Raw genomic sequence first — 12836 nt, forward strand, 5'->3', positions numbered from 1 at the left:
TATAGAGAGAGAGAGAGAGAGAGAGAGATAGAGACCACAGTAACCACATTTGGAACACTTTCTGTTCCTGGTCCTAAGGGTTATAGAGGTCTTGATTTTGCAGTAAAACTTTTACAACTGTCTTGATACACAGAAATCTTTTAAAAACTAAGATACCCCCTGAACTCTTGTTCACATGATCGCACACTGATGCTTACATGTTCCAGTATCTAATAGACACCACACAGTCTTGATAATTCAAGTCATTCCCCCCCATCTTTAAAACCTACACAGAATGAGATCAGATAGATCTGAAGCTCCTGTGTGTGAATGAACAATCCTTTTTGCTTCACATTTGAATGCTGCATATATTTGGACTGCATATTGTTTGTGTGTTCATGCTTTGATTCACAGTAACTTCATGTAGTTCATAGTAAATTCGCATTACAGGAACATTTGCACTGAAATCAAAGTGCAAATAAATAAATGGCTGAAAGAAAAAAAATAATGCAAACAGAACATGGACTTACATGTAAGACTACAAAAGAATAAGGGGAAGAAGAAAAAGGAGAGGAAGAGAAAATTTTGGTCTAGGCAGAGTTCTTCAGACTTGACACTAAACAGTAAAAGCGATAAATTGTATCTCTTCAAAATTAAAAATGCTGTAGAACAATTTACCCTTGGTCTTTTATTTTACTGTTTTTTTTCTTTGCTGTTTTTCTCTTTGCTTCTAGTATTAAGGTTTTATACTTTGAGAAAAAAAATCAAATAATGCCGATCAGAAGTCTGTATGGAAGAATTCCTTTATTGCCTTTCTTGTATTTCCGCGTAAAGCCTCCTGCTAGTTCTGCCATAGTTTCTCTTCACATAAAATCATATCTATATATAACATATGCTAAAGTAAATTTCTTGGAAAGTGTTATCTTTTCTGTGATTAAATAGCAATAATAAATGGAAAACTAGAAATTAAAAAAAATTTTTTTTAAATGCTTGCTCTGCTCTGGAAAGAGCTGGTGAGGATGAAAAGACAAACTACAAATTGGGAGGGGAAATTTACAAACCATAGACCCAAGAAAGAGACAGTATCTAGTACAAAAAAACCCTCACAATTCAATAGTAAAAACAAAAACACTCCACTAGAAAATTGCCAAAGACAAGAGTAGACACTTTAAAGGTGTGAAGACAGCAAAGAAGCATGTGGAAGATGCTCTGAGCCATAGGGATGTGAAAAATCACACCAAAGTGACCTCTCCTAAATTTGTATCAGGCTGGTGGACTATATACTACCTCAGCACCCACCTCTTCAGCCTCACACTCTGGGTGTCCAGGTTCCTCGTATAGGGTTCCTTCCACACTCCATGCTGTCTGGCCTTATGCAGGGCATTGCTCCACCTCAACCACAACACTCAAATTCATCCCCCAGATGGATGGAGCATGATATCCTCCAGCTAAGCATTGTTATAAAATTTCCAGTCTCTAGTTCTCAGGAGCTACCTCACACAGGAGCTGCTCCAGCCCTTTTAATGGGCTTCCTGGTCTGCACCTCACTGTCCTAGCAGCCCCATGAAGGGAGACATACAGCTCCTGCCTGATTTGGAACCAGACCATCCTTTAGGGCCCAAGGCACATAAAGGGTGGGCTCTTCTATACTTGGTGAAGAAGGAAGGAGGCCTGGAGAGGCAGAGCTAGCCCCAGCACCCATGGCTCCTTCTGAAAGCCACAAGTCCGCTACAGGCCCAGGGACAAATGTGACTTTGAAACTTAAGAGGAGTGTGTTAAGCCATCCATAAGTGGGCAGAAGACTGACCTTCACCTCTTAGGGCTCAACCAACATCTTAGGGTTTTATGATCAATGATTAAATGAGAATGGAGAACTAGGACAGAAGGAACAAGGTGCCTGCTCTGGGGGTACAGCTAAAAGACAGCCTGTATAACTCACTTTACTGCCAAATGCCTGAAGAGTATCTGTTTTGCAAAGCATTTTTTCCTAGTCTATAGTTTACTCTCATTTTCTTCTTAATGTTTTTCAAAGAGCAAAATTTTAAATTTTGATGAAGTCCAATTTATCACACTTCTGTTTTTGTATTATCATAAAATCCGTCTTACCCAAAGATCACTAAGATTTCCTTCTAAAAGTTTTACAATGTTACATCTTGCCATTAGGTTTATGATCTAAGTTACTTTTTAAATATAAAATAAAAGCCAAGGAATTTTTACTCGCATGTAGACTAGTAGTTTGCTGTTGCCAGAGCAACAAATCACCATACCCAGTGATTGCAGCAACACCTATTATTTCAGTTTTGGAGGTCTGACCTCTGAATGGGTGTCACTGGGCCACAGCCAACACACAGGCAGAGGTTGCTTCTCAGGAGGCTCCAAGGAGAAGCACTCCTTGTCACTTGTCTTTTCCCTTTAAGAAACCTGCAGCCCTGAGTTCCAGCCATCATTGGTGGAAGTCCTTATGCTGTTTCTGGTTCTTTTCCAGAGTCACAGCTTCCTCTGACCACAAGGAGAGGGGTATTATTCTGCCTGCCACATGCATATACAATTGTTGGTCCATTTGTACAAAGCATCACTGTTCCAACTCTTGGCTTCTCACTGAGCTTCAGGGCATTATGTAGAAAATCCACTGGTTCATACCTGGGTGTCAACTCCTGGGCTCTGATTCATGTTTATGGTGCCTATGCCTATTTTTATACCAAAATCACACTTTCTTGATTATTGTAGCTTTATAATGTCTTAAAACTAAATAGTAAAGGTTCCCAACTTTGTTCTTTTTCAAAACTGCTATTCTAAGTTCTCTGCATTTCCACATAAACTTAAGAACTAGCTAATCAAATTCAACAAACATGCTTGCTGGACTTTGCTTTGAGTTGATCATCAGCATGTCCTAGGTACCCACACCAGCCACACAAAGGAAGCACACTGTGCAACCTCCTGCCCCAACTGCCAGTAGCAGAACACCCAGCTTTTTATCTGGTTAGTATGAGGTCAGACAAATGGACAGTTTGTCTAATAGTCAACACCCCTTGCCCACCAGCCCATGTCTTTGTGATTTCTTATGGAGTCTGCCTGTGAGTTTACTATTTTCTACTTTTTGTGTCCTCCATGGAACACTGCCACTGAGCAGTCACTAAGTAGTATGTAAAGTTATATAGGTGATCATCTCCAAGGGCAGGGCTGGTAAGAAGGCCAAGTGTCCTGCATTCACTGAAGCAAAGGCTCAACACAGAGCCACAGACTTCTGTGCCGATGGCAGTGTTCCCCTGACCAAGAGTACCAGAAACTGGAAGGAAAGGCCACAAATTGAGCAGCAGGGGTACAGTATTCTACTCTCAAAAACCCTGATGAAGACAGACATAAACAACAATTTAATAAGAGTGAAAGAAGTGCTGGGACAGAACCCCCAGGGTGGGGAGAGCAATGCAGAAATTAGTTCTATTTCAGGCAGAAGGATATTCCTACAACACTGTGCAGAAGAGGCAATTCTTGGATCTTGACAAGTGAGAAGGAGGTAGGAGTCATGGGTGGAAACAAAAGCATAAAAAATAAATCTGCATAGCTCATAGTACAGTGTGTGCTACAAGCTATCTGAATGTCCCTGTGCTCTCAGCAATGTGGACCAAATATACACCTTCTCCAATGTCTTTCTCTTACTGGGTATCTGGATAAGGCAGGTAATTTTCTATACTAGAGCTAAAATGTTTTGGCTATCTTATTCTACAGAGTAAATTTGTTCCCCTGACAGTGTCTGGAGACATCTCTACATGTCATACCTAGGGCAGGGGTCAGAACATGGAGGGGCAGGTCAGGGTTGTTGCTCAACATCTCACAGGGCATGGGACACCCACAGGAGAATCATCTGGCCCAGAGTACCCAGATGTGTCCAGGTTGGGAGCCATGGTTCAGAGGGAGGTAGATGACATGTCAGCATGTAAGCTACTCCTGCTCATGTAGTCCACCAGCTAAATGCACCAGCAGTCCAGTGCTCTCAGATTTCTAGAGACACTGATCCCCAGTGAGAGCAGAGGTCAGCCAGGTAACTGTGATCCATATGGAGTGCTCCAGGTACGTGCAATAGTTTACATCACACACACACACACACACACACACACACACACACACACACCCACCTCCAAGGACCATATGAACAAATACTATGCAAAACTCCAGAAGCAGGAAACACTACAGGGGTGGTTATTTAAGGAGCATGTAATGAGTAATACACAGAACCACTGCATTCATCATAAAATGCCTTGATTGCAAAATCTCAACATGTATTCTTTGACATGTAACCTTCTATCTGTAAGGGTTAAGCATACAAAAGTTGTAATCACAAAACAGTAAAATCAGTATTTACTAAATGTAAACTCAATCTCACCAACTCCATGTAACTCTAGGAGTACCTTTCCTTTCATCAAGTAGCATCTTGAAGGATGTGCCACAAGATCAGTAGACAGCGCCTAAATGCTTCTGATACCTATACCTACCTAGGCAGTGAGCACTTCATCTCTGAATGGACACAGCCATGAGCAAGGCCAGGCCAGCTCCCTCAGAAAGAAACAAAATAAAACCCAATCACCCTTCTTAAGGCAGGAAACACAAATGTGCTACTATCTAGAAAAGTGGTCCATAAAATGTAAAGTCCAATGTTACATTTAGACACCTACTATATGATAAGGAATACAGAATGTCAATGCAAGCAGGCCCCATTCTAAGAGAAGAGAGGGTTGTTAAAAACAATACCAAGTCCACTGACAGCAGGAGGCTTGAATCCTCAGAGGCCACACAGTATCCTCAATGAGTGTCTGCTTAAGATAAAGTAAAACATGGTGTCTCCCTGCCCTTGTTGCCTGTGTCCACTAACTGAACACCCACAAGACCACCCACAAACCCCATTTTTTGGTGTTTGTGGAGCTTGGAGAGATGCACTAGGGTTCTGCGCTGCCCTGTGCTCCAGAGGTGGAGTCAGGAATTGCCAAATGAAAGTCTAGGGAAGAACACAGGGTACTTTGTGACCTGCACAAGCTTCAAAAAGCCTCAGATGTATAGCATGCCAATGAACTGTTTGCTTTGGGTCAAAATTTGCTAAGAATTTGGAGTATTTACAGATTAATAAAGTATCTTCAATATACTTAATTACAATGGGAAAATCAGTAACTTTCCAGGACAGGAACTTGTAGATGCCAGTTGCATGATCCAGTTATCAACATTTAACTTCAAAAAATGAGACAAAGTGAGATCACAGGCCTTCTGAAAGAATGTCTCATGCATAACCACAGTTTAACCAAGGGGAATTTTCTAAAACAGACTGCCAACAATGTTGTAATGCTAAGGGGAAAAAAGAGGCAAAAACAGAACTGTCTCACAAGACACAAATGAGTGCAACACAGGGCCAGGATTTGCTTCTGCTACTAAGGTCATCACCAGGAAAATCAAGGAAGTCTAAAGAGCAGAAAGTAGTACTCCACAGGTGTTAATTTCTGACTCAGATGACTGTACAGTGGTTGTGTAAGAGAGTACCTGTTTTCAGAGAACTGAAGTACCACTTGGGGGGAAGGTAACATACTTGCAACTTACCTTCCAACACTTCAGAAAGAAATGATGTATGTAAGGGGAGAGAAAGATAAATAAAGCAAATATGATAAAATGTTAACAGTTGAGAAATCTGGGTAAAATTTATGTAAGAATTCTTTGTGTGGGGGTCAGGGATTTAGCTCAGTGGTTTTGGCGCCTGCCTGGCAAGCACAAGGACTTGAGTTCGATCCCCAGTACCCCGCCCCACCCCCAAAAGAATTCATTGTGTGGTTCTTGTAACTTTTCTCTAAGGCCTAAAAAAAAAGGCTAAAAGGAAATATCACTCTTGTTTTGTCTGTAACCACAGGGGTGGGGGTGCCGGTTGGGGACTGCCCACTCAAATGCCATCTACAGCCAGAAATGGGCTGTCATAGCACAGGCACCAGGGCCAGAACAAAGCCTGGAACATCTGGACAGGCCAGGCTTGTAGTTACCAATGAAGAAGGAATTAAAATAACAGGTTAGCTCAATTCCCAACGCCATCAAAAGTCCACAGGGGCAGCTAAGCTATTAACATTCAAAAAAGATTCCCTACAGACTTTTGTTAACTAGGACACACTGCCACTTCAGTCTATGGTAGCTCATCTGCCAGTCTCATCCACAAGAGCTACATGCATGTGTTACCCCTCCACTGCCCTCAGCTAGGGAGTCACACCTCTAAGGATGCAGCCAGCAGCACTTGCCTCATAATTCTAAAAGCCAGGGTTTGAAAAGATTCCAGGCTTACAAAGAAATATTGAGCCCTATAGTATGTTCAAGATACCAAAGCCATGTGGTGTAATGATCAGCTAAGGCACAAGACTAATGACTCCATATCCACTAGTTTACGACCAACAAACACACAAAACACAGCAAAGCAGTATGAAATCAGTATTACAATCTAAAGAACCATATGAAAACAACTGAAAGTCTTTTAAAAACTACTGTCAACCAGGAGTATTAAGTTAAGCATCTTGAGTTCTTCAAATTACAAGGAATTCTGTACAGGCATTAGGAGGGTGGGGAATCGATTTAGCTCAGTGGATCCACCTCCTGCCTCGTGAGCACAAGACCCCGAGTTCAATCCCCAGTACAAAAAAAAAGCCATTAAGATATCTGCTTATAAATTTTAAGTACATATATATATCTTTTTAAATATTTGCAAGCACATTGATTCATTCCATTTTTCTCTAGATTCTCTTTCCTTAAAAATAAAACTTTTCCTGAGACAACGGACCTGCATCATTTATGTCTAGCTTTGATATTAGTATTTGTACAATATTTCAAAATACATACAAAAATTGATTCATTCCTCTATCCTCTAGGCAGATATACTTTAAAGTCCAGCTGGTTAAAAGGCCTTTATTTATTTATTTACTTTCTTATTGAGTTTATTGGTACATTTTAGGTATACAGTACAGTTATATTCAACATTGGGATCTTGTACCTTTACATGACAGGTCTTGGTTCTCATTAAAGGCCTTTATTTAAAGACTGGACCAGAGATACCTAAAAATCTGTAACAAAGGTAAGTCATGCAAGCACACAAAACTAAGGAAGCAGAAAGGTCTAATGGTTTTGTGTTAAGTAAAAACTGAGAAAAACAAAGCAGCACTCCATCTGAGTACAGATTAAAAGTAATGAATTCAAATAAAAACAAATTGACAATTTCCCTTGTTTCAGACATGAATGTCTTATTAACCAAGTAATCTTTAAATGAATACAAATGTCATATATTTAACTAAAAAATATATATGAATTCATAGAATTATCAACATCAGGATGAAAAAGAAATTTTATTTCCAAAGCAAGACTTCTGGAGATTACTATAGTGCATTGACAAAAATGTGTTTAGAATTTTAAATACCTCTGCTTACCTAACTTTAGAACACTCAAGTGGGGAATTAATTTTATGTTATATTTTATTCTAAGTTACCTTATTTAGCTTAAGGTTTTTATTCTAAAACCCACAAAGTAATAATGATAGTAATACTGCTATGGTTGGAATTATTTTGGCTTTATTCAATGACTATCTCTTTATTTTAGCAACACACCAAATGCTGGCTGATGCAGGCACACCTCCTGCAGCAGGTCACCCACAAGATTAGACAATTAAAATGGTCCAGAGCCTGGCCCTCTGTTGGTTCTTACCATTTACCTCACATGCCCATTATGTGATGTATTTTCCCCTCTTTTGGTGGCCTTCAGTATCCCTCAATGAATGATACCAGACCGCCCCCCCCCCAAAAAAAAAGCAGGAAGATCTGTAGAGACTAAGGACTCACTTGATAAAACCAATTCCTAGATTTAGTTTCTGACAGATGGTGAATGGTGAGAATTTTTTCAACCAAAGTAATTTTAATTCATGTAAACATTATACATAAATCACTCTACCTACTTCCCCATCCTGCTGATCTCTGGGAGTAAGCACACAGAGGAGGAACAATGTCTGCACACATCTTGCCAGGCAGCTTGCAACTATGGAAACTCAGCTTCCTTCCTTTATCTGCAGAGGGAGAAGAGTTCCTTCTTCCACCTGACAGAACAAACTTATGAAAATATATAACCTTCCTACAGATAAAAATGACCACTTAGTGATTATTTTAATTTATCCAATGAGTTCCTAGAACTGCTCATTGTCTATGAATTACTTCACATGTAGTCAGGTCAAATGCTGCTGATGACCACAACGAGGAAGGCAACAGTAACAGCCACAGCCACAAGTGCCTGGTTTATTGGGGAGGGGGGCTTTTCAAACATTCATGAGTAACTGCTACTACATATGGAGGCTCTATGGAGCTATAGTTCTATTAGCTGTCTCGGTAGTGATCTGCTTCAATAATCAAGATCAAACTATAAAGGGCTTACTCACACATACCAGTATGAGATTCTTCCTTGCCTTGATACTTTTGAGTTATACAGAATCTTTAAGATTTAAACTGCAAGCTCATAGGGTCAGGATCAGAGGTTATTCTATGTCCTCTGAAGCAGTACCTGAGATGTGCTGCTGGCTGCCAGATTACATAAGTCACTTACACCTCAGTGTACACACACACACACACACACACACACACACACACACACACACACGGTATGTCAGCAAAAAATAAGTTATTGTCAATCAACTTTTGTCGATTAGGTCAAGAGCCACCTTAGTTAAAGTGACTGTCAAAAAGTTTATACATCACACCATCACTCAGCTGCTACTACCACTGTCTGTTCTTCCAAAGCTCCAGTCTAGGAAGTGTGGTATTTCTTCAAGAGGCCTTGCTTCATTTTTTTCAAAACGAAGTATTTTACATGCCCTGTAAAAAATCAAGAAGGATGAACAATGATGGGTAGGTCACTCCAGACAAAGATGCCAAGAAACCAGAAGCTTCTTCATGGTGTCTTCAGGGGCACAGGGTAATCAAAAGTCAGAAAAGGCACTACTCTTCCAAGGAATTCTGTATGACAATGACCTCAACACTACTCACAAAAAATGTCAGTAATCAAGGCAAGCAGTGGCTCAGTTACACCTGTGAGGAACCAAGACAAAGCAGAGTATAGACCAAGGACTCAGGAGTCCAGCTTCCAAGGGCAGAGTTTATGTCTGGTCCTGGCATGCTCTTCCAAGAATCTGAGATTCTGATCAGCTGGCATAGCTGGATGCTGCTATGACAAGAGCCAAAAGTTCCACTGATGTGGGGAGATTTGTGCAAAGGGGAAGAAGACAAGCCCACAAAACAGACCCCTCCCTGCCCTCTCAGATAACCTGGGAGTAAGCCAAGAGCCTACTCAAAACGGCTATGAATTAACCCAACATGGTCTATAGGAGTGAATGACTTAAAGCAGAGGAGGTTCTCTAAGGAAATTAGCCGACAAAAGCTTGATGCAAATGTTACCAAATGGATGATCTCCAGTAAGATCTTAGGAAATTGAGACTGAGTGAACTTCTGGGGGGCTGTCAACTAAATCAGCTACAAAGTAGCCTTGTGATTTCAGGACCTGCTCAGTGCAAGTTAAACATTTTCAGCTATCAAAAAACAAATACTGAGGAGCAAGGTATGGTGGTCCCTGTCTGTGTCTGTAATTCCAGCACTAGGGAGGCTGAGGTGGGAAGATTGCCATAAGTTTGAGGCCAGCCTGGACTACATAGTGAGTTCAACATCAGCATGAACTACATAGAGAGACCTTGTCTCAAAAACCAAAACACACATAAATAACAAAACAAACCAAAAAACTAAAACAAAACACAACAAAACACAACAAACGCTAATGGTTTCACTAATATTCCTCTTTCCTGATGTTCTCATTTTCCATTCTAAATCTGGTGTAAAGATACCAGGACTAGAGCTGTGGAGCTGCCACTAGACATGGCCACACTGACAATCTGAAAGAAACACACAGGAAAAACTTTTAAAATGAAGTACTATGAGTAAGGGTTCTTGGAATAAGACAGCTCTTCACTGACCAAGGACTAAATACTATGGCAATCACTGTCCAAATTAAGATGAATTCTATCCAATATTCTCTACTTGATCACACAGGGGCACAAACATTCATCTTAAGAAAGACTTCCAAATATTTGTATCTTTCACATCAAATGCTGGGACCACTGTTTCAGATTTTAGAGGTTTTGAATTTTTAAATATATGCATTTGACTTCATAAGTTCAGAATCTAAATTCTAAATCCTCCAAATCCTATATTCTTTAGCATTATGTTGGCATTCAAAATGTTCTGAATTTTGGAATATTTTGGAGTTTACACTTTAGGATTAGGATGTTTAACCTACATAATTAAATTATAGAGAAAAGCCTACTTAATTGAAATCCATGAATTGCAGAAATTCATCTATAACTGAAGAGTTATGGAGCACACTGCCTGTGCTTTCTCTGGACAGATGCCAGCAAAACCACCACAGAGCGCTACTCTGTAAAACAATCTACCATTAACTTGATTTTTTTATAAAGTTTTTGTCAATAAGCCACTTAATTGAGTGATTTTCAAACTATTCCACTACAGTGTAGCAGTCATTTGGAGGAAGCTGGACCGCAGCCCCCAAGAGCCAGGGCAGCTCTAATCAGATTGTACTTCTGTTAGCACTGAATCTATGCTCAAACACATCTGTGGAATTCATCTAGATAAGGCAACCTAAAGCAGTAAGATTTATTCCAAACCATTAGAACTGCCAGAGGAAACATAAACAGGGCTCTGATGCTTTTGCTAACTGATCCTTCCCAGACCTATCATACTAGTCAGCTGCACACATGGCAGGCACACAAGAATGACACTGGAAATGTGAATGTTACATCACCATGGGGTTCCTTGGACTGTAACAAAAACCCTGTATGTAAATACACATGAGTAATGGGAACAGGGGAAGAGGCATTTTAAATTCAAGGTAGTCCTATTTATGGCTTTCTCTAAAGCAGCGATTTATCTGTCATCCTCGACCAGCATGGGACCAGTGAGTCTTTCAGAACTGCAAGACATGCATTCAGTGCCACCAAGATGCTTCATTTGAGAAGTGATACAACTCAGTTTCTTAGAGCCTTATGACAAAACCACTGATATGATACAAGATCTCAAACATCAAAAAGAAAAGGCTACCAGCTGCTGGGAACTTGTCATCAAACTAATTACTTGACTAATTGCCTAGGTCAATGAACTAGATAGGTATGATTCACTAAACTGATTTGAACATGGAGTTTCTATACTATTTAGCTACCTACTCAAATTATGTACCTATCTAGGACTCAGGGGCTCAACTAGAATAAAACTGAAAGAACTCTTTGATTCTGGAGTTTTCCTTTACCAGTGAACTCGGAAGCACTGAACTACCTTCACAAAAATTGGATGAACAGTAAGTGCTAATGAGGTCCTAAACAAAGGTCAGGCGAACCTTTAATACATGAACACAGTGCCCAAGGATGCTCCCAATCAGTGAAGGGGTCACCCTGGTCCTCGCTTGGTCAGAGCCTCAACAAAGGCAGAGTGGTGTCAAAGGAAAGAAAAGTGAAAGCCATCACTGGAGGGTGGTGAGCAGCCCACTCAAAGATAATGTCCTTTCCAGAGTGAAGCTCTGGAATCAAGTGGTACTCATTTCTCCATGCAGTTGCTGCTCCTTAAAATCAAAACCATCACAGCCATGTGTAAACGTGCCCACATGTCAACCCACATCAGAACACACCACTGGCAATTCGGTTGTAAACTGGAAATCTTTAAATTCAAGCACTATGTAAAAGTGGACATATCCTTTTATGAAGTTAGGCAGGTGCTTACAGTTGTGGAGTCCATGCACTACTACCCTGTCACCTGGCTACACACAGCCTGGGTTCTGCCTCTTCCTGAGCTATGATGTAGAACCACCTAGGTTTTACAACCGCGTTTCACAAAGTTTACAAGAGTTTAAAGACATGAACACGCCCCACAGCTTCTATTTCAGCAACAAGCCTGAAATTCGTCCAAATTGTCCTGTATGCACAACTACCCCAAGTTGTCTTAACAAATGTTGAGTCCATCTATTACTGAAGAAAAGAATACAATTATTTTCTCAAAGGAAACAATTTCAGATCACTAAGAATTTATTTGTTTTTTTTCTTTTTTGGGGGTTTTTTGAGACAGTGTCTCACTATGTAGTTGAGACTGACCTGGAACTCACTATGCAGCCCAGGCTGGTCTCGAACTCGGCGATCCTCCTGCCTCAGCCTCCCGAGTGCTGGGATTACAGGCGTGCGCCACCACCCTCGGCACTAAGAATTTCTTTTTTAAACGTAAAATGCCTCCGGAATAGAACAATCACAAGTGGCGACTACACAGCTTTAAAAAGCCCCGAAGCAGCCTGGGTCTTCCTTTACCTAGAGCAGCTCCTCTCGAGCCTCCGGTGCAGCTTCAGAACCCTTCTACTTAGAGCTCAGACGTAGACTTCTCAATCCCCGGGGCCCGCCTCCCCTTCAAGGAGCAGGACCTCCCTCTCTCCCCTAGAGAGCTCCTCTTTCCAGACCCTTCCCTCACAGGCCCGACCCACTCACCCGGGGGCCACCACCTGGCCCGGCTGTGCGCACAGTTCCCGCACCACGCCGGCGCGTTCAGACCGGAGCCTTCGCTCGGTCCGCAGACGTAGACTTCTCAATCCCCGGGGCCCGCCTCCCCTTCAAGGAGCAGGACCTCCCTCTCTCCCCTAGAGAGCTCCTCTTTCCAGACCCTTCCCTCACAGGCCCGACCCACTCACCCGGGGGCCACCACCTGGCCCGGCTGTGCGCACAGTTCCCGCACCACGCCGGCGCGTTCAGACCGGAGCCTTCGCTCGGTCCGCGA

General features: G+C 41.5%; 1 protein-coding gene across 1 annotated transcript in view; it reads right to left on the minus strand.

Annotated features, from left to right (window-relative positions):
* The window catches only part of LOC104849257 (RNA polymerase II subunit A C-terminal domain phosphatase), a 74425-nt gene extending 61801 nt beyond the window's left edge, over nt 1-12624 (minus strand). Inside the window, exon 1 of the mRNA XM_033757425.1 lies at nt 12551-12624. The gene's annotated coding sequence lies outside the window, so the exon portion shown is untranslated. The remainder of the gene's footprint in view (nt 1-12550) is intronic.
* Between the last annotated feature and the right edge of the window lie 212 nt (nt 12625-12836).

Source organism: Fukomys damarensis, unplaced genomic scaffold (assembly GCF_012274545.1).
Source record: "Fukomys damarensis isolate Sample0158 unplaced genomic scaffold, DMR_v1.0_HiC HiC_scaffold_30, whole genome shotgun sequence".
Lineage (NCBI taxonomy): Eukaryota > Metazoa > Chordata > Mammalia > Rodentia > Bathyergidae > Fukomys > Fukomys damarensis.